General features: G+C 43.0%; 1 protein-coding gene across 6 annotated transcripts in view; it reads left to right on the forward strand.

Annotated features, from left to right (window-relative positions):
* The window catches only part of Frmd4a (FERM domain containing 4A), a 584,600-nt gene that overhangs the window by 127,956 nt on the left and 432,563 nt on the right, over positions 1 to 24,081 (forward strand). The window lies entirely within an intron of this gene.

Below are 24,081 nucleotides of genomic sequence, written 5' to 3' on the forward strand. Positions count from 1 at the left end.
AAGAAAGAAAGAAAGAAAAGAAAGAAAGAAAGAAAGAAAGAAAGAAAGAAAGAAAGAAAGAAAGAAAGAAAGAAAGAAAGAAAGAAAGAAAGAAAGAGGAAGTCAAGGATGTTTTGAAGAGCCAGGTATGGTGAGGTGGAAGGGGGTGCCTCTGTGGGCCCATGCTGAGGCATCCCTTCCCCCTGAGGTCCTAGCCATATGACAGACATAGTATGGAATCGACTTTCTTTGGGGAACGGGAAGGGAGTTTATAAAAGTTTATAAAAGAGGTAAGTTTGTTAGCAGCATGAACGGTCTTTATGGTGAGCTATGGAAAGACAAAACCCTTTCGTGGAGCAGAAGGAGCAAGAAGGGCTTTTTTCTTCTCTCTAGGAGACTGTGTGTATGTATATATGAATCACAATGAGAAACAATTTTAAGTCCACATTTAAAAGACAAAGGAAACTCAAAACCTTAGCCTTGTGAATATGACAGTTGATCATATAGTTTAGCATGAGAAGCACCTTAAGTCTATAGTTAAGAGACAATCAAAGGAAACTTAAAATTTTAACTTGTGATTATGAAAGTTGGATCTATAGTGGAGTCTTTTATTAGAGTTAGGCTAATTTATAAGAACTCTATCAATTAATGTTAGGCCAGTGGCATAACAAAGGGTTTCGGGGATCTGCTTTTTAAAGGCCAAGTGCCTTTCTCTAAACTATATCCAGGTAAATCATGCTTGGAAACCATTCAAAGTTTTAAAATAGAGGGATTTTGCCCCATGGCTACTGTCATACTAATAGTTTAGGTTTTATGATTAATTACCAATAGGTTTAAAAATCAATGCAATTCTCATCTTGAGTTTGATTCCTTAGGTTCAGGCTGAGGTTCTGAATGAGGAAAGATCTGTTCTCATTAGAAAGAAGGCATCAACATTTATTTCCTCAGCTGATGGAAATCCAGGCATCTCTGATGGCTTCAGGCACTGGCACCTATTCTTCTGTTCATAGAAAATAAAAGGATTGGCATTTCGCTCGTAAGGGACACATTTAAATAGCAAGGTAAAGATGCATCTCTCACAAAGCAGAATTCATTCCAAATTCCTGGATAAAAGATGCCGTGATAGTTGGTCTACATTGACAACTAGAATGGATTTAAAATGGCACCTCCCCCTTTGTCTTTGAAGGTGTTTCTGGGGGTGTGCAAGTAATTGTGCTGGTGTCATTTTACAAGCTGGACTCCAGGTCTGAGTAAAAGAGGGGAACGAGAAGTCCCCCAAGCATGGGCCTCCACATCTCTTCTTACTGATCTACACAGCCGTGAGCCTTATGCTTTTGTCCCATGGCCAAAAGCAGCTTAAGATGCCACACCTCCTGCTCTGTGATGGGTGGTACCACAAAGCTGTAAGCCAAAATAGGCTGCCTCCTACTTAAGTTGCTTCCTGTCAGGTATCTGGTCACAACAAGGAGAAAAGCAAGCAATGCCAATTCCCATCAATACCCAACACCATTAATTTAATTCTCTTGACTCAGTTAAAACAAACCTCCAATTAAACAATTACTCTCCTTTGTGCCTTCAGTAGAAACTGACCAAAACCTTAAGATTTAGTAGCAGGCGATGCCCCAGTGTATGGGAATGCCAGGATAGGGAAGCAGGAGTGGGTGGGTTGGTGAGCAGGGGGAGGTGGGATAGGATAGGGGTTTTTATAACATTTGAAATGTAAATAAAGAAAATATCTAATAAAAAATTAAATGGAAAAAAAAAGATTTAGTAGCAGGGGATTAGGGAGATAACTCAGGGCTTGCTGCTTTTGTGGAGGATCTGAGTTTGCTTCCCAACATCTACATAACCGCCAAAAGTCCCTGTAACCCTAGTGTCAGGGCCCAGTGCCCTCTCCTGACTTCCCTGGGCACCAGTGTGTATGTGGTATATATAAAACTCAAGCAGGCTCATACACCCACACTAAATAAATAAATCCTTCTTTTTATTTTTTTTATTTTATTTTTTTTGTGGTTTTTCGAGACAGGGTTTCTCTGTGTAGCCCTGGCTGTCCTGGAACTCACTTTGTAGACCAGGCTGGCCTCGAACTCAGAAATCCACCTGCCTCTGCCTCCCAAGTGCTGGGATTAAAGGCGAGCGCCACCACGCCCGGCTAAATCCTTCTTTTTAAAAGATTCAGAATTGATTTGGGAAATTAATCAAAGCTTGTAAATAATGCACAGAAGGGTGTGTTTGTTGTATGGAAAGTCACAATTTCCCCCAAATCGAATTAGGTAATCCTAGCAATTTAATTAAAAGTCCTGTCAAATCGGATGCAGGTGTTTTTATTTTATTTTAACTTCTAAAATTAAATAACTTAAAAGGAGCTTTTACTATAAAAGAATTTCCTGCAGGGTTTTCAATAAATTAATGTGCAATTTTTTTCAAGAGACTTCTAATGAAGGGAAAGGAGCCCTGTCATTTCCTTCATTTTTGGCATAAAAATGGTTTCAGGTAGAGCGAGGTATGAATTAAGTTTTAAAGTAAGAAAAGTAAAGGGCAAAAATCTATGACCAAGAAGTCAGACAATAGCACTCATAAGTCTGCACTTCCTGTTGTCTTCAGATAAGGTATTTTCTGCCTGGACCGGAGGAGATGGCTCGCTGGTTAGAGCACTCGTTGCTCTTCCAGAGAACCCAGCTTCAAGTCCCAGCACCCACATGCCAGCTCACATCCTCTGTAACGCTAGTTCCGGAGAATCCAATGCCCTCCTCTGGCTTTTTGGGAACCAGCACATATGTGGTGGACAGACATACAGACAGACCAAACACCCACACACTTCAAATAAGAAAGGTAAATTAAATAAGATAATAAGTTAGATAAAATAAGTAAGATAAATACAGACATGGTCTGCTTCTCTGCTTTTTTCATATAAGTTGTTCTTAAAATCCTCTCTCAGCACTAACTCCGCCCCTCCATCATGACAGCCCTACAGATGAACAGAGCAAAGCCTACTTCACGGATGGAAGTGTAGCATGGCTATAGCTCAACGGTAGTGTATATGCTTAGCATCCATGAAGACCTGGGTTCAGTTCTCAGTATCCCTACCCCCTGCCACAAAAGATGAGTGTTCTGTGTAGAGCATTAATGTCTAAGGAAATTGATACCTATTCCAACCTTTGGTTCCACTGTTACCGTCTCTTCTCTCTCTCTCTCTCTCTCTCTCTCTCTCTCTCTCTGTTGGTTTCTTCCTAGCATAATTCCAACTGTTTGTCTAAGCCAGTGCCAGTCCCAACTGCCCCGATCTTTGGGGTTGTTCAGAAGCTGCAGCCACTATTCTTCATTTCAGGCCCCTCAGAACAGGGCCGGTAGCTGAGCCCGACATGCAATTAAATGTAGGTTCTTCCCTCAGGAACGTGGCTTGGGGTAAGCTTACAGTATCTCAGAATTAAATTTAGGTGAGCTTATTGGCTAGTGAGTTCCTTTACATATCCCAAGTCTAGGATAGGCTCATTGGAGAATAACGCTCTTACTCAGTTTACACAGCTTGAGGATTCTGAGACCTCTCAATAGCCAGAAGTATGTGGATTCTCATTGGCTTTGATCACTAGTACTTTTCTGCCATCTTGGGATTATCTGGATAAAGGTGGGGCAATTTGGCTGTAGTGTTGGAATTGCCTCTTAGCAGGAAAAGAAGTTCAGGTAAGCAAGTGAAACAAATGAAATTTCAACATGATTTCTGTAAGGCCTGGTCACACCTAAATATTTTAACAGACTTGTCAAGAAAAGAAATCCTATAGTAATGATTTAATAATGTATACATGCCTTGGAATAGCTCCTTTTCTATCCCTCCATTCATTAGCTCTTATTGTCACTTATAACTTTCTCTTAAACTTCATTTTTAATAATGGTGAGAGGGTCCATGATTTGCTGAAGAATAATACCCCAGTCCCAAATAGTATGTAAATGCAAAGAGTGTTTTATTCTGCACAAGTCCAGCATGCTAGGGTCTCCCACAACCAGAAAAAATAAAAACCCAAGTGCGCTTGTAGGTCTGATTTAAAGTACATTAGGGAATTCTGGGGTAGGTGACCTCTATGTTAATCTGTTGAGTCCATCTCTATGGACATTCTATTAGAGGGTGGGGGGGGGGCTGGAAACTTGCTGGGGGAAGTCTGGAAAATGCTGCTGACCCATTGTCCTTGCCTCAGGCCAGGTGGCAGGGCAGGTTCTGAGGTCTGGACTTGCCTGAAATTGCCCAGTTCTTGGAAACAGAGATTTAGGCCTAGTGTCCTTAACTGCCGATTTGAAGCCTGTCATGGAATCAGCCTATCCTTCTCAGTGGTTTTTTAACTGCCGATTTGAAGCCTGTCATGGAATCAGCCTATCCTTCTCAGTGGTTTTTTAACTGCTTTAATCTCTCACCAACCACCAGAAGCTGTGGGAAATAAAGGATGCAGAGGAAGTGGACCTGTTTAGAAAGGTTCTCTGGAGCAACTCCTATCTCTCTTGTCTGGATAGCAAACACAAATCAGCAGCACTGACACTACTTAACAGAGCCGGCCAGACCTCAGACCTTGGCACTGTCAGCAGGAGGGACCAGCAGGAACCCCAGGACAAGTTCTCTGCTGTGTCTCTCTCAGGGAAGCAAAGATCACTGAAAACTCAAGACCCAAGCTTTGCATAGCTAACTGTACCAGCAAGCCAAGCTCTTTCTTTGTCATTTGTGGAGACCTATTTATACCCACCAAATATAACATGTCTTCTACATGCCTTGCCTCAGCAACTGCACCCGAGTCCAATAAGCCCAAGTCCACAGAGTCCCAACAAATGGAGCTCAACAACACAATGTAAGGCCAACCAATAAATGTGTGTCCTTAGCAAAGACTCCTTCATCACGTGTTCTTTCATGTGCTTGCTTTAGCAGAACATCCTCTCTGCTGTGTCAGCTTCAGTGAAATGTTCCTTCACGAGTCTGCCTTAGCCTTTCACCTGTGTCCACCGCAGGAAAGCACTCCTTCATGTGTCTGTCCCAGCAAAACACCTTGCAACACAACTGACTCTCCAAGGAACCCTTAGGTTTTTACTTAAGTCGCTGGTACAGAGTACTTGAGAATTTAAGGGAATAGGACTTGTTTTGGTCCATGATTGGAGAAGACATCAGTTCTTCTTCTCCTGAGAAGAACATCAAAGTTTGGGGAGTGGGGTTGTATGGCAGAGGCTCTTCATATCTTAGCTGACCAGGAAACACAGACCTCAGGTGGAAACATGAGACAGGTATCACTGTTAAGTCCCGTCCCCAGCAACTGCTTTTTGATACTTAGACCACCAGTTCGTGTGGAGAAGCCTGAGGGCAGGGCACCTTACATTCAAAGCATAAACACCATACACACATTTCATTTAACCAAAAGGAAAATATTTCCTTACCTAGTGTTCTTCAGCACAAATTCTTGTTTGGGAACTTTAAAATATCTACCCCAATGGAAACAAAAGTGTTCAAACAGTGCCCTCCCCTGCATCTTTCCTCGGAGCTGAGTGGAGAAGGTTAAAGAGATATGCTAGGTCCTGCTCTACCAGATGCCCTGTCTCAGCTTCCTCCTCCATAAGGACTTCCCAAATGTCTTCTGAGGGGTCCCTGGAGCAATGTCCTGGGAGGCAACAGCTTCTGGGGTTCTCTGTCCTAACAAAAGCTCTTAAATGGAAAGTCTTAAAGGCAAAAACCAAAAACATAAATATCTCTTTTCAAAAGCTTCAGAGTAATCGCTCTGTCTTTTATGTATCTTCAACAAACACGTGAGTAGATAAAGACCCATTTCCAGCTCAAGTTTTTATGATAATGACAAAAAAAAAAGCAGTTCTATTTTCTCTGCTGTGTGGCTTTTTTCAGAGAGACAGGAAGCTCCTAAGGAAGACGTCTCCCAGGGCTGGATTCCAATTAACTTCTGTACCAAGTGCTGATAACTTTAGGCAATCACTGTTCTTTGGAAAATGGGGCATAGAATCTAAAACATCATAAAAACAAGATGACTGATCAACCAAGACCCAGCGCTGTCTGACTGTTTTCCCCAGACGACCATAGTGTAGAGAATAGTCAACAAAACACTGTAAGTCTTCTTTGAGGTAGTCAGTAATGTGACAGTGCTGGGATGTGTATATAAGAGCAAAGATTTTGGTACAGAGTCTCAGAAAACACTTTTGTAAAGCATATTATTCCACACAGTGAGCTTTCCCGGTCTAGTAGAATAGGAAGAACTTGAGATCTGGAGTTGAAGACCCACATTTGAGGTTTCTATGCTGGATCTCTTCTGAATGTGCACATGTGCACAAAAGTGTGCAATTCTTTTGTCTTAGTTTTTTGATGCAAGCTCTATCACTGAACTTGAGCCAATTTAGCTAGATTGCCTGGCCAACAAGCCCAGAGATCTTTCTGTCTCTGCCCCACCAGCTCTAAAGTTAAAGGCACAAGGCATTTTGTGTGTGCCTTTTTATGTAGGATCTGGGGAATCTGGACTCATGTCTTCATGGGACACAGCAAGCATCTGCCCCATTGAGCTGTAATCCCTGGGTGTACACTTGAGCAGTTCTGTGGTCTTGGGCTAGCTTTTGAATTTTTGAGCTGATAACAAGCACAATGCTTAATTTCATTCATGGAGACCAGGATGAGCTGCTCTGGCTAGCCTTGTTCATTTCTGAGTTGTTGTCTTGTTCATTAGGCTATGCATGGACTTTTTCCTCATGTTCCTCTTGAGATCAGCAAGCCAGCCTCAGTGTTTCTTCCCCATGGACATTCCAAAGATTTCACCGTATCAGTTATCCTACTATCTGAAGCAAGCCATGGAGTCATGCACACAGAAATCAAGAGGGTGGCGAGTCACATGGCAAATATCATAGATAACATACATGCACAGATATCTGGGGCCAAATGATGCTATTTACCACCAGGCCTAATTCTCTTTCTCTGACCATCATCTGTTAAGTGGGGAGGGATGAGATACTCATGAACATAAAATCAGACGCAACTTAACAGAATCCAGTAAAAATCCTAGACAAATATTTAAGGTCTGATAAATACTGCTTTCTCCCACCTCGCCTCTCCACCCTTGTAAACAGGGAAATTAATACCTGCCATGCTATACTGGATTCTTTATTGAAGTGTTCTTTAAAGGTAACATATGAAAGTCCTTCAAAAGAGCCCCAAATGCTCTATAATTTCCATAAAGCAGCAACTTATAGAATGTTTATCCTTATTCAGTCACAAAAAAATTCAAGTACTTGATTTTCATCCTGATGTTTCGCTGAGTACATTAGCAGGTAGTCAGTGATGGTTTTCCTGTGATACACTACAGTTCTTGTTATAAGCCCAAGCACATTAGTGTGATTTAGGATGAGAGTCAGGGTTCCCAGGAAGGTGATTTGGAGGATATTAGTTAAGTAGCTCACTCAGTGTTACTTGAGGAATCTAGAACTCATCTGGGAAGCTCTTGTCAGTCCTTTACTGCCCTAAACCCAAAGTGTTAATGAGGATGTTTGTAAATAAGATGTAAAGGGAAGGAAAAGATGTGAATGGTTGTCACCTTACCTTAATGAATGGAAAACTGTTTATGAAGCAGGGTATCTCAGGCCCCACATAATGAACCACAATTGTGCAGGGAGCTGTGATCCCCAGAGACTCCAAGGGACTTAAGGAAATTAACCTGATGACAACAAGGATGTTAAGAACAAAGGGTAGGGGTTTTAGTGTATCTAAGATGGGAAGCCTGACCTTCTGACTGGGACAAACCTAATGGTCCTCAAGATATTTTCCCGTGTTTCTAGTCTAGAGAAGTTTACCTTGAAGTTATCTCCTCTGTGTCTCTATGTCTCTGTGTCTCTGTGTCTGTCTCTGTCTATCTCTGTCTGTCTCTGTCTCTCTGTCTCTCTGTCTCTGTCTCTGTCTCTCTCTCTCTCTGTATGTGTGTGTGTGTGTTTTATATCCAAATGGTAACAAAGAATGACTTGAAGGACAGAGGCCATTGGCTAGCACCTCATGCATAGACATATTCCCCCTGAGTTTAAAAGCCCTGAGCCCACAGCAGAAAGCCCTTTAGCTGGATCACAGCCAAGATTCTCTTTCAAAGCAGCTCCCATTTAATTCAGATTTCTGCCAGTTTCCACATGTTTAACACTCATTACCTTTTCTCCTAAGCCCAGGCCCATCTAAGGTTATAAATCTTGCCCTTCTGGAAGGTAGAAGATCTTTTAGAACGTGAGGCTGCAAGCAGAGAGCAGTCCCAGTTAGAAAACGCTGGCCCTGAACCAGACAAATTGGTGCTCCACAGCTAACTATTACTGAAATGCTGTTGACTGCAGAGACCATCAGGGAGCCCATACTGGTCATCACCGGGGTACACTTGATTGCCAGGTTCCTAAGCCTACCATAGCTGCTCCTGCCTCTCTGGGGTCCCTCCCCTCCTCAAAATATTGTCTCTTTCTGCATTTCACATGAGCAGGAGCCAATGATATTTAAAGGGCTTGGGGATGATTGGCAATAACTTGACATTGCATTTTATAAATAACTGTCTCTTTGGGAGGGAGGAGACCTTTCTCTTGATAAGTACTCTGGCTTGTGGTAGATTGCCAATGAATATTGGTTTCATGAATAGATAAGTGGTTGAGGTATTGAATATTAATGCATCAGTCTAAAATAACATTTTCTCATGCTTACCTTCATAACCTCGCACTACTAAAGAACAGAAAGTAAATATGTTTTTAGCGAGTTGGATGCCTGAGACTGGAACAGAAGATTCTTTTGATGGAATGGAAACCATGCGCCAGGATTAGCCTCACTGGGCTAAACCCAGTTCCGTTAGGTGGATGTGTTGTGACTTAGCTAAAACATCCTCAAAGTAAGACTGAGAAGAATACCTCCCTTAAGAGGGCAGAGTGTGAGAAGTAGATAAACTAATGTTGGGAGACACTCAGTACAGTGCCTGGCACAAAGTGTTTCATGGCCACCATCAGAAGTAGGGGCCTCAGCAGCAGTGCTATCTCAAGCTCTGTTTTACTGTTTCAGGTCCTTCACATTCCTGGGTTCCATATTCATTCTCTGCAACCTCACAGACCACAGGGAAAACATGCTAAGTGGAAGCTAAGGAAATATCTCCATGACTAAATGCTCTCTGTGTAGCATGAGAACACAAGTCCCTAATACCCATGGAAAAATTGTAAAAACTCCAGGGACCAGTGGGTGAGATTGTAAGTCCAGAATTAGAGGCTGCCTGGGCTTGCTGGCCAACCAAGTAGCCTGAGAGATGAGCTCGAGGTTATCTGTGAGAACCTGTCTCAAAAATTATGGTGGGGAAGAACAAAGGAAGACCCAACATCAGCCTCTTGCCTTCTCACAACATGCACACATACACATAAGAAAGAGTGGGAAAGACAACATGGCAAACAACCCCAAATTCCAGGAACTTCGAGTTTGAGAAGTTGAACATAAACAACCCCAAGAGTTATGCTCCTCTTGGAGGTGCTATATATAGGATCTGCAAAATTCCTTCCCAGAATCCCTTCCTCTGGCTTTGGTGGGCTGTTCTGGTTCCAAAAACCCATGCTTGGAGTCTGTCAGACACCAAGCAGCCCAAAACAGGATCAGTGTAACTTTTTTGTAAACTCTGACACGGTTCTGTTGTGTCCTACCCACTTAGGAACACTTGGAGAGTCAGGCAGAGTAACAGGGAGCAGTTGTGCCCAAGCTAAAAGGTCAAGGAGCAAACACTGTGTATGTCTGCAAGTGGTGGTGAGGGGTTCTGGGATTAGGACAGGTGTGAAACAAAGCAAAATGTTCTAGAACAGATCCATCTAGGGCCTAGAAGCAAGTCATGGATGTAGCTTGTTGTAGTCACAGAGGAGCCAACACAGTGAAAGTCTATGTGGCACACAGAGTGAGTGAGAGCATCTCCACAGGGAAGACAGGAAGTTCTGTCAGACAGGAAGGGAGGTAGGGGGTGAACACCGGGTCTCTTCCTTGAATAATGGAGAGCGAGCTTCTCCCCTGACACCCCCAAAGTAAGGCCTGTGGACACGTAGAGGATAGGCATGGAGAGGAGAGTGGAGTAGAATGAGGGATGGAGATGAGGGAACAGAATTCTTGTGGAGACAAGCCACTTTAAGTCTCCTGAGAGAGAGCTGACATTGAACGTCCGGGAAGGAGAAATGTCTCACAGGAAGTAGCCCTTGAAGTCAAGAGGAGGTCACACAAGCACATCCACATAATCACAGTCCCAGTATCATGGGCAGAGGCACAGAATGAGGACACGGGGGACGGGGGAGTTTGTGTTGCATCTGCCACAAGGTTGTGGACCAGGCCTTAGGCTAGACAGTTCCCACTGTGTCCTTAGGAACTTGAAGGGGTCTGACCCAGAAGACAGCAGGTGCATTGTAGCTATTTGATAAATGACTGAAAAAAAAAATTGTAGGAGACTCCAAATACTTGGATACTGAATAAGACCAACTAAGGTAGTTGTGAAGGGAATACGGTCTGGAAGCCACCCCAAGGTGACAGGAATCTTTTACATCCGGACATGGGCTTAGTCTCCGGGTATCTGGATGATTTGCTAGTATGCTGAGAGTCTGGACAACGAGATGAGCACTTAACTCAGGGAGAATGCAATTTCAGCCTGATACATAAAGTTGAATGGAGATGCATTGAGCATAGAGAACTCCAGTGCAGGCGAAGAGGTCAGTCAGGAGTCGAGAGAGTTCCTTAGCCCATGGTTTTGAGAACGAGTGGAGGAAAAGTGGATTAATGCATGGTTGAGGGTGTAGTGAAGGAAGACTGAGTAAAAGGTCCACCTGCAGCTTCATCTTGGAGCTGTGTTGGGAGTCGGGTATAAGCAAAGCAGGTAAAAAGAGGGACAGGTCCCATTCCAGGGACAAGAGACAGATGGCGATAGGTGTAAATGCCATAGGTCAGTTCACATCTGCTGTGTGCATCAAATGTATGTATGAACATGCCCTCAAGCTCTTGCAAAGACATGGATGTTCTTAGGTATGGTGACACACTCATTCATGGAGGGGCAGGTTTTGAATTCTTACCACACAGATAACCCTTCAAGCTGAACGAAGTACATCTGTTCAGGTTCATTCCATTCCAGTTCATTCCATTACACTCCTCTTTGGTATGTTTCTTCCATTGCCTGCTTTTTCCAAGTTGCTGGCAATACTAAATGAGATACCTAGTTTTAGCAGTATAATACACACACACACACACACACATATGCACAAACATACACACAAACACCATATGCACACAAAATCCCCCATTATGCCATAGACACCCATTTATACATATATACACAGACAGGCATGCACACATAATCTCCATTATGCCATACATACTATATACACACTACACTACACTACACACACCATTCACACACGCTACACTTACACACAAGTCCTCATAACACACATACACAAAACCCCCATTACAAATCAAACATACTATACATACATACTACCCACATTATGCACATACACACACACAACTCCTTATAGCACATACCCACACATACATAGCTCCCAAACAACACACACACACACACACACACACACACACACACACTGTTTAATGCTCAACCCCTCTGGAATAGAATCCATACATTTGATTTTGAAAGTTTTCTGGAGAAGGTGTGTCCAAACATCTGATCAAAGATCAAAAATTCCAGTTCCCTGACCAGATGTTGTGTCTACACTGGATTTAACAAATGGTTATTTTGAAATATGTGACACGATTTTTTTCTCTGCTTTCTGCATATGGATCAGAAAACCATCTGAATAATGGTGTCAACTGATTCCATTCAGGATCCCCCTTTCTAATGAAAGACGAATAGATGGATGGATCTACTCTCACTCCTGAGAGGGCACGCTGCCTAGTGAAGCCGAGAGGCTGGGAGCGCCAGGCAGCAGCAGTTCTGTTTGCCTTCTCTGTTTTGGGTGAGCTGCCCTGTAGTTTGTTCAGACCACTTTTCTTGGCTCAAATACAATACCTAAGACAGAGATCATTTGTCAAGTGAGTACGGTACACTGAGAGCTGTAGACAGATTATGGAAAGAGAGAGGGAGGAGAGAGAGGGAGGAGAGAGCACCGGAGAGAAGAAAGAGGGGGAAGAGGGCGAGGAGTGGAGCAGACTTCTCCCCGTACATCCTTTCTCGGGCACCTCAGGCACCAAGAATTCAAGTTAGACTGCTCGCGGTGCAGAGGCGCCACCCGCGAGAGGGGAGCCACCGGAGGCTCCAGGCATGGCTCTTTTCATGTGGGATGCTTAAGGACTGCACACAGACAGAGTAACTTGCAGAGGAGAGAAACTGGCATGAGGATTCCGCCAAAATGGAAGGGCTCCTATCTCCGATGAGAACCAAGGTAAGAGGGACTAAACCCCGGTGTCTTTGCGCGCTCCTTGGTGGTTTAGGGAAGGCTCACTGAAAAGGAAGATTGTACTAGCTTTTGTCTCGTTTCGGAACTAGGCTGGCGAATGCAACTGGACCTCTCAAAGAATAGCTTTGCCTCCAAGGCAGAGCTATTGCGATCGGTAAGAAGGGGAGAACAGGGGGGCGGGGGGGGGGAGGGCCATCTGTCAGCGTGGACAATGGGAATCTTAGTAAATGAGTTTGCCTCTCGGTTGATTAGACAGCCATATTTTAGCAGGATTTCCAGTCATTCTTGCTTTGGGACTGGAGCTGCCCTCCAGCTGTTGGTGTGCTTGCAGGAAGTACGGATTTCTCCAGCTGCGCTGATGTTTCTCAGGATGAGTCCCGCATTTAAGGCAAAGAGCATGCCCAGCTTACACTGGAACATCCTCTGGGCTCCTCCTCCAGTTCAGAGCCGGAGGATGGGGAAGCCTCTCTATTGAAAGTAGGTTAATGCATTCTGGAGAGCGTTTTGTTCTCAGAAAACTCGCCGACCTGAACAAGAGATTTCAGGGCAGCGCTAATCAAACACACCTTGAACTTGTTCCGGAAGCCTGTAGAAAAAAGCTCCGGGATACTGATCCCAACCTCGTGGACATTTTTCTCCTTGGTTGGAGTTTGCTTTTTACTTAAAAAGAACTGCCTTGTACATGGACTTTCCCAAGGAAAGCTCAGATGAAGAAAGGGCTACTGAATTCATGCATAACTTTGAACAGAGGCTGAAAGTTTTAAATAATGCTAGCGATATCATTTTTCTTAATTGATTAATTTTAAAATTTAGGAGGCAAATAGCTCTTTAAACATGTAACAGTGGTGAAATCAATAGGATCAGGCTTTTATTTAACTCGTTTCTTTGATGTCCGGCTAGGGTTCAAACACAAATAGAGCCTTTTGTCAACGAAGTGGTCTTGGTTGTTTTCTTGTTGTTGTTTTGTTTTTGTTTGTTGTTGTTATTGTTGTCTGCCCCTTCTAGTTAAGGGGCATGACTGTGACACTTTGAGACAACATTGGAATGTTGGGACATGCATGAAAGCACCACAGCATGTGGGGGTGGACATTCTGCTGGGTTCACCCGTCCTTTGATAATCACCCTTCATTAGAAGGACAGCCTCGAGTGACAGTTGCTACAAAGCTTCTGATCCCAGCCCCTTGGCTGGCTAGCTGAGAGATCTCCTTGGAGACCTGTGTGGTGGCCTGTTGTTCTCCCCTCCCTAGGTGATGGCAGGTTGCTTGCAGGCAGTGTCTTCCAAATGTTCTTCTCTGGAGGTAGCAGGCAGAGAGCATACAGTTTTCACAGCTGCAGAGAAAATGGCAAATGCAGTTGGCTTCTCTCTCTTTATTGACAAGCTGAGATCCGAATGCTTCGTAGAATGGCTGTGGAATCTGTTCATTTGGCCAGCTCCTGAAATCACTGCTTCAGACAAACTATACTCACATAGCAGTTCTTGCTGAGGCTGACTACGTCTAGGAATCTGAGCATATAACCCCATACAAGTCCAACTGGCATGGACTTCAAGGGGAGTTCCCTATGGAAATGAGATATACCCAGACACTCCACAAATCAAGCAATGGGCCCATTAGAATGGCATGCTAAAGTATCCAGGAGAAATGGACGTCTGTGGGTCAGATTGCACATGTACTATGTTTACTGGCTGAGTTCTCATCATGGTTGGTTCTTTGACCATCACGTCATCTAGTACACATGAGATTAGAGGCTCAGGTCCTTCCAAAGTTCAAACCTGATATTACTGCACACCAAATCGACTCAGGTTCTGACCCTTCCGTGGCCAGGTTACAAGGGATTTGCCCCTGTGCTTGACTTGCTTCTGTGATTTCCTTTTTAATCTCCTTTATTTCTGACTCTGGAAATTGATATCTTCCTATTTGAAAGTTCAGCGTACATTTGAATTTGGTAACCTACAATAAGTCCTGCCAGCTCAGGGAATGAGACCTGACTGCATAAGGATCAAGAATAAAATCCCACTCCTGAGCCTCATCTTCAGTCTCTGAATTGCTGAGTTGTGTGTTGTTGAAATGAGCCAGCGATTTTAATTTGCCAGAGTCTGACAATACTGGTGATCTCTTGCCTTTCTTAAACTTTGATCACACTATGCTCTATTGAGTCTACTCTGGAATGTTTTTCCACGTTGATGAGGATTTAGCTTGAAATGTCTGATTTTGTAGTATCATGGTTGGGCAGACAAAGGACACTTCCTTCAGCAAAATTTCGGTGTGTTATGGTTACTTAATAACTAACTGACAATTTAAGGCAAGTGTTGAGATAAACTGGACATCATGCAGTAATTTCATTATGCCATGTAATAGACTTAACCAGTCTAAATCATAGGTGCTTAATGCATTTTTATCTTGGGATTTGCATAATTGGAGCATAAATATGCATGAGATTCACTGGAAGGGGCCAAATAGAATGGGCAAAATGGTCAGGCATGCTGAAATTAAGGCCATTTCCAGGAGGACACCTGAGCTTGCTCTGTCTCCTGGGTGGGTGGTCACACTTGACATACCTAGAAACAGACAGGGTGACAGCTGGCTTCCTTTAATAACAGTGTATTGTGAGCTGCCCAGGTTTCAAGCACAGCTCTGGCCTGTGGCTAGATACTTGGGCTCACTGCTCATGCTTCCTTTTGGATACTATAAACCAGTGGTTGTTGACCTTCCTAATGTTGCCATCCTTTAAAATAGTAATTCCTCGTGTTGCGGGGACCCCAAATAAAATTATTTTCATTGCTACTCCATAACTAATTTTGCTACTGTTATGAACCATAATATAAACACCTGATATGCATGATATCTAGTATGTGACCCCTGTGAAGGGCCATTCAACCCCCCAAAGGGGTTGAGACCCACAGGTTGAGAATCACTGCTATAAACCAAGCTAGGAAAGTCATTAGGCTGTTGGTTATATTTCTGACTAGCCCCCTAGCAGGTGATGGCTGGGGCATGGGATACAGGAGCACAGCAAATGATGCTTCTAGAGGCAAGATGGAAAGAAAGAAGGGAAAGAAGCTGATTGGATTGCTACTCCTAGGAGGGCAAATAGAAACAATGCTATTCTTTGTTGCCATTGTGTTGCTTGTAAATGTCTCTCTTCAATTTCATTCTTAACCTTCTAACCTCCTCTGTTCTCCTCAGTCTTCTGAGTATTACATCCAGTGAACAAGGCAAGGGAGGCAGCCTCTTGTTTTCAGTTTCTTGGGGTACCTCTCTTCCTACTGTGAAATTTTCAGCAAGAACCGGGGGAAGGCAAGGAAATCCAGCCAAGCCTGGCTGTTATGAATGCAAAGAGACAACTGTAGAATGGGGGGAAGATGAAGAAGGAGGGGTGTTGGGAGAGGAGGAGGGAGGAGTTGGGGAAGACAGAAAGAGGGAAGGGGAGATAGGAAAGAACTGGTATAGAGAGGGGAGACAACAAGAAGTAAAGGTAGGGAATCTGAGAGGGGAGGTGCAGGAGGAAAGTGAAACCAGGAAGGGGGAGGAGAAAAGAGAGTGAACAGAAAAAGAGAAGGTAGGAAAGAGAAGAGGGATGGAGTGGGAGGAGGGATGGAATAATTGGCCAGACTCCATTACAGCTGTGTTTTGTTAAATGTTTATGAAGTAAACAAAACATAGGTCCACAGTAACCTCTCTAGAAAAGATGGACATTAACTTTTAAAGCTTCACAACTATTTCATGTGCTAATTGAAGTTTTTAAGAATACTCACCACACTGCTGTCTTTAATATCTCTTCTGGTTCACAATTACCTACATCCTCAGGGACAGTACATTTTGATGTGTCTGGACCTGTCTTAATTCTGCCTCCAAGACATAAAGACATTGCATCATTTTCTGAATTAAAGTCACTTTAAAAAGGGGGGGGGTGGCTTCTGGTTTGTGGCATCAAATAACTTTCTAAAGAATATCCTCTGAGAAGAATGGTCTTTCTGATAAAAGGGATACTTAAAAGGATGGGAGGCTGATCTTTTAAAGGAAACTGTCTAAGGGGCTGCAGCTATAACTTAGTGGTAGAGAGAGCTTGTGCAGAATCCCTGCAGTGAAACTTGCTGCACGTGAGCTGCCTATGACTCTTCTCCTCAACTCATATTGCAATTTTGGAACCGCATTAAAAATATAGAGGTAAGATGGTAAAAAATTCTAGAATTACCGACAATATAGACATTTTTAAAAAGTCAAAAAAGCGCAATCACTCTGGATATTTAGATTAATTATCAGAGAGTGTCTAAAATACATGAAGTCACTTCAAATCTTGTAAACCTGCTTGAACCTTCACCAGGCGTCCATGGACCATGCTTCCTTACGTGATCTATTGTATTCCTCTCACTTGATTTATCAATTCCGACAAACTGTTAGACCCCATGAACCAGAAAACTTAAAAAGCATGTCTTAGCCGGTGCGGGGCAAAGCTAAGGAGGCTGTGGCAGATGCTTTCAGCTGTACTAACCAGGACTTCGCATAAGATTATGGCGAGCTAAAGACAGCCTGGGTTTCATCTTAATGAGGACTCAAATTAAAGAGGACTCCCTAGAGCTGGAGAATGACAGGCCCAGATGAAATGCAAGGAAATATTTGTTAATAGAAAAATATTACCCTAAGAAGTGTTGAAACAGTCTTGAAAATAGAAGCGTCTGAGGCAGGCCAGGAAGAATCCTACCCAAGAACATATAATCCTATGTGACATGCCTGGGAGAGCTGAGGCGGACATTCTGTGTTTTTATGGTGCAGCATCATTTTTTACCTTAAATCCGTGAAACCAGAAATGGGTTTGTGTGTGAAGCGTGCATCAGATCTCCTCACCCTGAGCTACTACACATTATGTGTTGAACTGCTGAACTCAATTCAGCAAGCAAGAAACAACCTCATTCTTCGCTAGAATGACCCAGTTAAAGGCAACTGCGGGTTGTGCAAAAGAAGTTGAGGCTACGGCACTACTCATCTGGTTACACTTCCCTGTGGTAGTCAGCTTCCCGTTACTGTGACAGTGTCCTAGGATGACAAACTGTCAAGAGAAAAAGATTCATTCCACTCAGAGGTTTGGAGGTCCAGGGATCTGCTGGAGCTGCTTTTCTGGGGACTGTGGCACCTATCATGGTAGGGGTAGAGAAAAGCTGTCCACCTCACTGCAAGGACAAAAAGCAAAAGGAAGATTCCACAGGACCCTTGAAGGCCTCCCTGAAAGGAAATTAAAATTCTCCCATTAGACCCCTGAAAGTTTCCATCCACCTACCAGTAGGAGCAAGCCTGTGTTGTAGGGGCTTTTGGGGGAGACTCTCCCTAGTCACACTAATAGAACCTACTAAAGAGACAGTGGGCAGGGTGCTATATCCCGTTTAGTTAAATTACCTGGGTTCAGGTTCTAGCTGTCACCTCCTGTAGCATGACATTTCTGAGTCTCAATTTCCTTGCATATAAAACAAATACAATAATAAAATCTAATTTTTATTTATTTTTATGCATGTCTTGATGCAAATTTATACATACCATGTGCCAGTAGAGGCCAGAAGAGGCCATCAGATCCCCTTGACCTGAAGTTACAGGTGATTGGGAGACAATCATTGTGCATACTAGGAACTAAGCCCGGGTCCTCTGCAACGGCAATATTCCTTAACCGCTGAACCATCTCTCCAGCTCCCGACAACAGGACCTATATCCTGGATCATTATGAGAAGCAAACCCATTCATTACCAGCAGATTTCAGACCCCCACAATAGATATAATAATAGTATGAATGCACAAAACATTAGGTGTGTAAATACGCACCAAAGTTCAGACTCATGATACGTGTTTGGAACAAGTTGTCCTCCTGAGAACTGAGTAGTAAAAACAGATGATCTGTCTTTCATATGATGTAACTGAAGTGTAGAGGGACGGTGTCACCTACCCGTGAGCTCCCTGCCAGGTAGGGTCTTCACCTGTCACCTGTCACTGTGCAGCTCCAGGGGCTTAGAGGAAAGCAGATACCATTGCAGCATAAATCAGTGCTCATTACAATAAACCCTTTCTCAACAAATGACTATGGCACATGGAATGTTTAAAATCGAGCAGCATCAGTTAAAGGTATCTAAATCATTAAAGAACAGCAGCTTTTCCTTTTTATGGTTTCAGTCTTTGTAGGAGAGACGTGGGCTATCTCACAGCAATCTCCCCTAGAGTAGATAGGATCCCAGAAGTTTGCTCCGCACCCCAACCCCTGAGACATCTATTTAGTATTCCCTAACACTCCACTATCCGGAACCCTCACCAGGACTGTAAGCCCTTGGTGAATACTTTATGACAAATGAGTGAACACAGAAGTTATCTAAGAGTCCTTAGGCGTTCCATAAATACCAAGAATTGAGCAGATCTTGTGTCGCCAGAGTAACTGCTTAGGTCAGTCTAGAACTGTCTCCAGATAAGGCAGGCGGATTCCATACTGTAGGGTCATGGACTCAGAAGTTTCTGGGACAAGTTGTGCATAGGTCTTTTCTTATTCTTTCCTTTCAGAGTAAAGTTAAGAGGTACTAAGTATTTTAATAATTGCCAAGGTATGAAATTGGATACAAGAAAAACATGACTAGAAAACAACATTCACCTTAGGATGGGGAATCATCTTCTAGACTAATATTCAGAACTTCACATTCCAAAGTGTTTGATGGTGTTACATTTTGCTAAAGCTAAGGGCTATTTTCTCGATAAAGCATAGCTGCACTTACTCCAGGCAAATGGTCAAAATTGCTTGCCTTCTGCCCCTACCTCCAGGATATCTATGTGAGAAAGTATACCAGCTAAAACCAGGAAAGCTGTCAATTTGTATGACCATTACAAAACAAAGTACACCTGTGTGTGCTTTCTCTTTGTGTATATAAAATAGTTTTATTCTGTTAAGAGTTGAACCTGGGGCCTCATGCTGAACAGGCACAGGTCCACTGAGATACATACTCAGCCCTACAAATCATTATTCACCAAAATCTGAAGATAGAAAAATAGTAAATGCATATGATATAACAGCACACAAATGCTTATTATAGGCATACAAACATGTCAATATACAATATGTAGCCGGGCGTGGTGGCGCACGCCTTTAATCCCAGCACTCGGGAGGCAGAGGCAAGCGGATTTCTGAGTTTGAGGCCAGCCTGGTCTACAAAGTGAGTTCCAGGACAGCCAGGGCTACACAGAGAAACCCTGTCTCAACCCCCCCACACACACACATATATAGTATTAATAGCATATTAATGTCTCAGAGCCCATGCTAGAATTGTGGGAAAAATGGATTAACTAAGGGCTAAGGTTGTCAGTGAAGGAAGAGACAGAGCAGGGCTAGTGTTCTACTCCAGAGAGAGATGGAAAGTTAAGAGGCACAAGAGCCCTGGGCTTTCATAACCATGCTCAGCTGAAAGCCATTCCTATCACAGACCAATGTAATCTTTTTGGTTCAAGAGGTATCATGGAATCTCTGGGAGATTTCTAGATAGCCTCATGTCCAAGGGCTTCCTCAGAGGGGTCAGGAGAACCTGGGGGGTCACTTCCAGGGACTACCTTCAGGGACTACCAGGCTTAGCCACAGACAACTTGGCAAAAGAAGTCAGGGGAGGCTTCAAGACACTGACCTCATACTTTCTGTGCAAACTGGAATATGGAAATGGCTGGGCCTGGAACCCATCAAAACAGAGAGCAAGAGTAACGAGGCTTTGCAATTTATCAAAAGTTGAGGAGTTGATTTATTGGTAGTAATATCATTTATCTTCAGGACAGACTAGTTTGCTTCATCCCATGCAAGGAGCAAGGCAGCAAAGCTGGTGAATAGCAAAATGAAACAGGCCATTCCTGCAGCACACTTATTTATCCATCCAACACGGACTCATTAAATGTTCCTCCTGAGAGTTAGGCAACAAACAGGCTTCCTTCTGTCAAGACAGCACAAACCACAAGGAAAGCTTTAACAAAGAGATCACAGCAAAACAAAGCACTTTCCCCCTGGAAAACAAAGTGTGGGGGGGACACATTCTAGAAGCTGGAAGCTGGAGACAAGAGTTTGTTTCTGAGGCCAGATTATGTCTCAGGAAGTGTGACAATTTTAATACAAGTGGATGATAGTAATTGGAAAAATTAACCCCACATTGATATTCAAGGAGAATTGTGGTAATGGCAATAACTTCGTGTCTTCCAAGGAATAAAGATGCCTTCTGGAAGATTCTGTTAGTCTCCTTTATCTTACACAAAGAGCACAAACTCATATATTTCAAAAATGGGAAAACTGAAATTTAATAATTTTCCCAAAATTTCAAAGCAACATGTTGTATGCAATGCTACCTTAGAAAACACAGGGCAGGGTACTACAAAACTTGAGTAGGCTTAAAGTTCTTCCCTGAAAAAACATTCCCTTGAGAGTAGACTAACCCTCTATTATTGTCTTTGTAGAAAGTCTGCTACTCTTTGGTCTCTGTAGGTTTTTAATTAGATTTATATTTAGTGTGTCTGTGTGTGTGTGTCTGTTTACCTAAGTCTCTCTCTCTCTCTCTCTCTCTCTCTCTCTCTCTCTCTCTCTCTCTCTGAGTGTGTGTGTGTGTGTGTGTGTGTGTGTGTGTGTGTGCCTGTGTTGATTTATTTTCTGAGTCAGGGAACTCACTACATTGCCCAAGCTGACCTTGAGATCTTGAGTTCAAATGGTCTTCCTTCCTTTCTTCCTTCCTTCCTTCCACCCATCCTTCCTGACAGGATACAGGCACACACCACTATAACTAGTGAAACTAATTTCTACTTATATGATTCCTCACTGTCCAAAGTTTCACCTTCCAAGTCATATTTGCAATTAAGCATGTTCTAAGAACTCTAAATATAGAAGGCTAGAAATAATTTATAATTTTTATCTCATAAGCATGGTTGAAATATTGCACCATCCTACTGTGTCCCATTCAGAACAGGAGTCCCGCCTTTGTCGAGAGTATACACATAGTATACACCACACACTTTACTAGGCATCCCAGTTATCAGATTCATTGAAGTCATGTTATGGCTGTATGTGGGGTCAGGTACCCAGTGAGTGTCTTGGAGTATATCCCCAGATGAAGGGGGGCTACTGTACTTTCCAGGCTGTGTGTACAGTGAATAGCTCTTTACTATGTTCCTTACATGTCTCTCAAGGGTACCTCTTAAAGATGTCACATTTTTGTCTAAGCTGAACATACTTCTACCTTGTGACCTCATCGTTGTAGCTACAGAAGGTCTTGTCAGGAATAGTTCAGCAAGAGGAGAAGCCCCAAATCATCATTTTACACGGGGATCACACACATATTAAACAAGGGTTATGTTCAGTTTTATGAGCTGTGTCCCAGGAACATCTGGGGGATCTAGCAAAGCATTGAGGTGCTACTACAATGTGTTCTAAGCAGAAATGGTTTTATGAAAAATGACTAATTTGCTTAAGTGTTTTATCTGCCATTTTCTAGTATGTAAGACCATATGAAGAATATAGGCTTATGAAAGTATTGGCCAGAAAGGGGTAAAGCATTGCCAGGAGACTAAAGGACACCTTCCCTTTCCTCCCAGAAGAAACAGCAATCATGAATTTAATGTTTATCACCTCTTACTTTTATGGATATTTTATTATAAATGTTTCCAATGAAACTGATATTATATATGTTTTAGTGCTTTCAAGAATGGTAGCCTAAGTGTGTGTGTGTGTATGTCTGTGTGTGTCCCCTGTGCAGTTTATTCATCTCACTCATTACTTTTGTGTAAAAGTCATCATATGGATATATATGTAGCTGACGTCCATTTGCTTTCCCCACTGAACAAATTGTGTGAGTACAATCTTGCCACAAATCATAGATTCATCCTCCTGTGGGCAGACGTTTCCATGACAAAATTACAAACAATACATCTGTGACTGCACTTGCACACGTTCCCTGAAGCACATGAACAAGTCTGCTAGTGTGTCCACTAGGGAGAGGAACTGCTGAGCTGCGAGGCAGAGGCAGCCCAACATTAAATCACTCTCCACAGACATCAATGGTTAAGATTGGTGTCTTGGTTCCTACACTGACATCCTCCCTTCTGTCTTCCGTGGTAGGTGCCTCGATGCACACATAGGAGGAGTGCGGCTGAGGAGACAGCTCAGTGCCTGCTCCACAAGCATGGGGACCTGATTTCAGATTCCCAAGATCCACATAAAAGCTCAGCAAAGCAGCATGTGACCACAACCCAAGGGCTGGCTTCCACATGCGTAGGCATGCACACACATGTGCGTATACGTGTACAAATACATGTACACACATGTACACACATATACAGAAAGTATGAATACTTCTATGTACAATGCATTTACTATACTTGTTTTATCGTGTCCTAAAAATAAAAGATTTTATTATTCCTTACCAAGCCTCCATTCCCCACAGTCTTTGGTAACATTTGCTGTCAATGTCTTCACTCTCATGCCTATGAGTATGAATGGCATTGCATGTGGCACCAACCAGCAAGTACTAATCAGAGGTCACTTAAGTTGACTTTCTGTACATAAAACTCAAAATGGTGCAAAGAAACTTGATAGATTCCATGATCCACCATATTTATTTCATGCCAAAGAAAACTGGTCAGAGATTTATCTAATACAAATGGTGCTTCTCTGCCAAACATAGACCTGGAGAATCACAGAGTTTTCTAGTGTGATTAGAGAAAAGAAATAATAGAAGAATTCACTTTCTACCCGAAACACAGTGACATAGAAATGCCACACTCAAAACGATCCACCAAATGTCAGGCAGAGATGGACTCATCTGAGTGGTGGTGTCTTCCTATCATCACACAGCTACACCATGCTCTTAGTTTGAATTGTATTCACTTTATATATGTTTGTTTTTGAACTTTATTCGACTGTACAATTTTATAAGAACTTTAAGGAGATTAGTTTTTAATATTTAAGGAGCTATAATTAAGACAAAAATAAGTTAATGAGCACTGGATGAGCTGGTAATTGGTTGCCTTGGAAGGGATCCATATATTCCTTAAGTGAGATTAATGGATAGGGCTGATATGTCTTTTAAGTCTTATAGTTATTTCTACAAGGACATTCCTGAATATGAGAAGTAATATGCTTGGGTGGCCTACTGCTTGCCCCTTCTTAGACAGAAACCCTGTTTTTCTTCATCACCTTGTAGTTCTATTGTAACTCATAAAGTGATCAAAATTTTAGAGAGCTTGTAGTCCAGAGAAAGAACCTCTCTGCCCAAACTCTCTAGAGTCATGCTCAGGTATTTCCCAGAGAAATACTTCATACGCAGATCTTTTAATTATGTGCCAGGAGAGCTAAGACACTAAGGAGGAGGGGGAGGGGAGGAGGAGGGGGAGGGGAGGAGGAGGGGGGAGGAGGACATGGAGCTAGCAGGCAGCTTTGACCTCCAGCCAGGAAGGAAGGGTACCAAAGGCAGAAGCTAGAGCTATGTGTCTGGAGTCAGAATTATAGCTGGGATGTCTGCAGGAGCTGTTTGGTAGAGAGGCAGCTCAAACAAGGCAATTAGAGGCAGAAAAAGATTTTCCCTTCTTACCTGCCCTCAAATCTTCTCTAAAGCACTTCCCTCTGGCAAAGCCAGTTAGCCAGTCTTGGAGTCACACATCCTTGTGAGAAGAAGATCCAGGGAAGTGGGAACAGACACTAGATAGCAACTTCTCCCAGATTCTGTCGTCT

The sequence above is a fragment of the Mus caroli genome, chromosome 2 (genome assembly GCF_900094665.2).
Source record: "Mus caroli chromosome 2, CAROLI_EIJ_v1.1, whole genome shotgun sequence".
Lineage (NCBI taxonomy): Eukaryota > Metazoa > Chordata > Mammalia > Rodentia > Muridae > Mus > Mus caroli.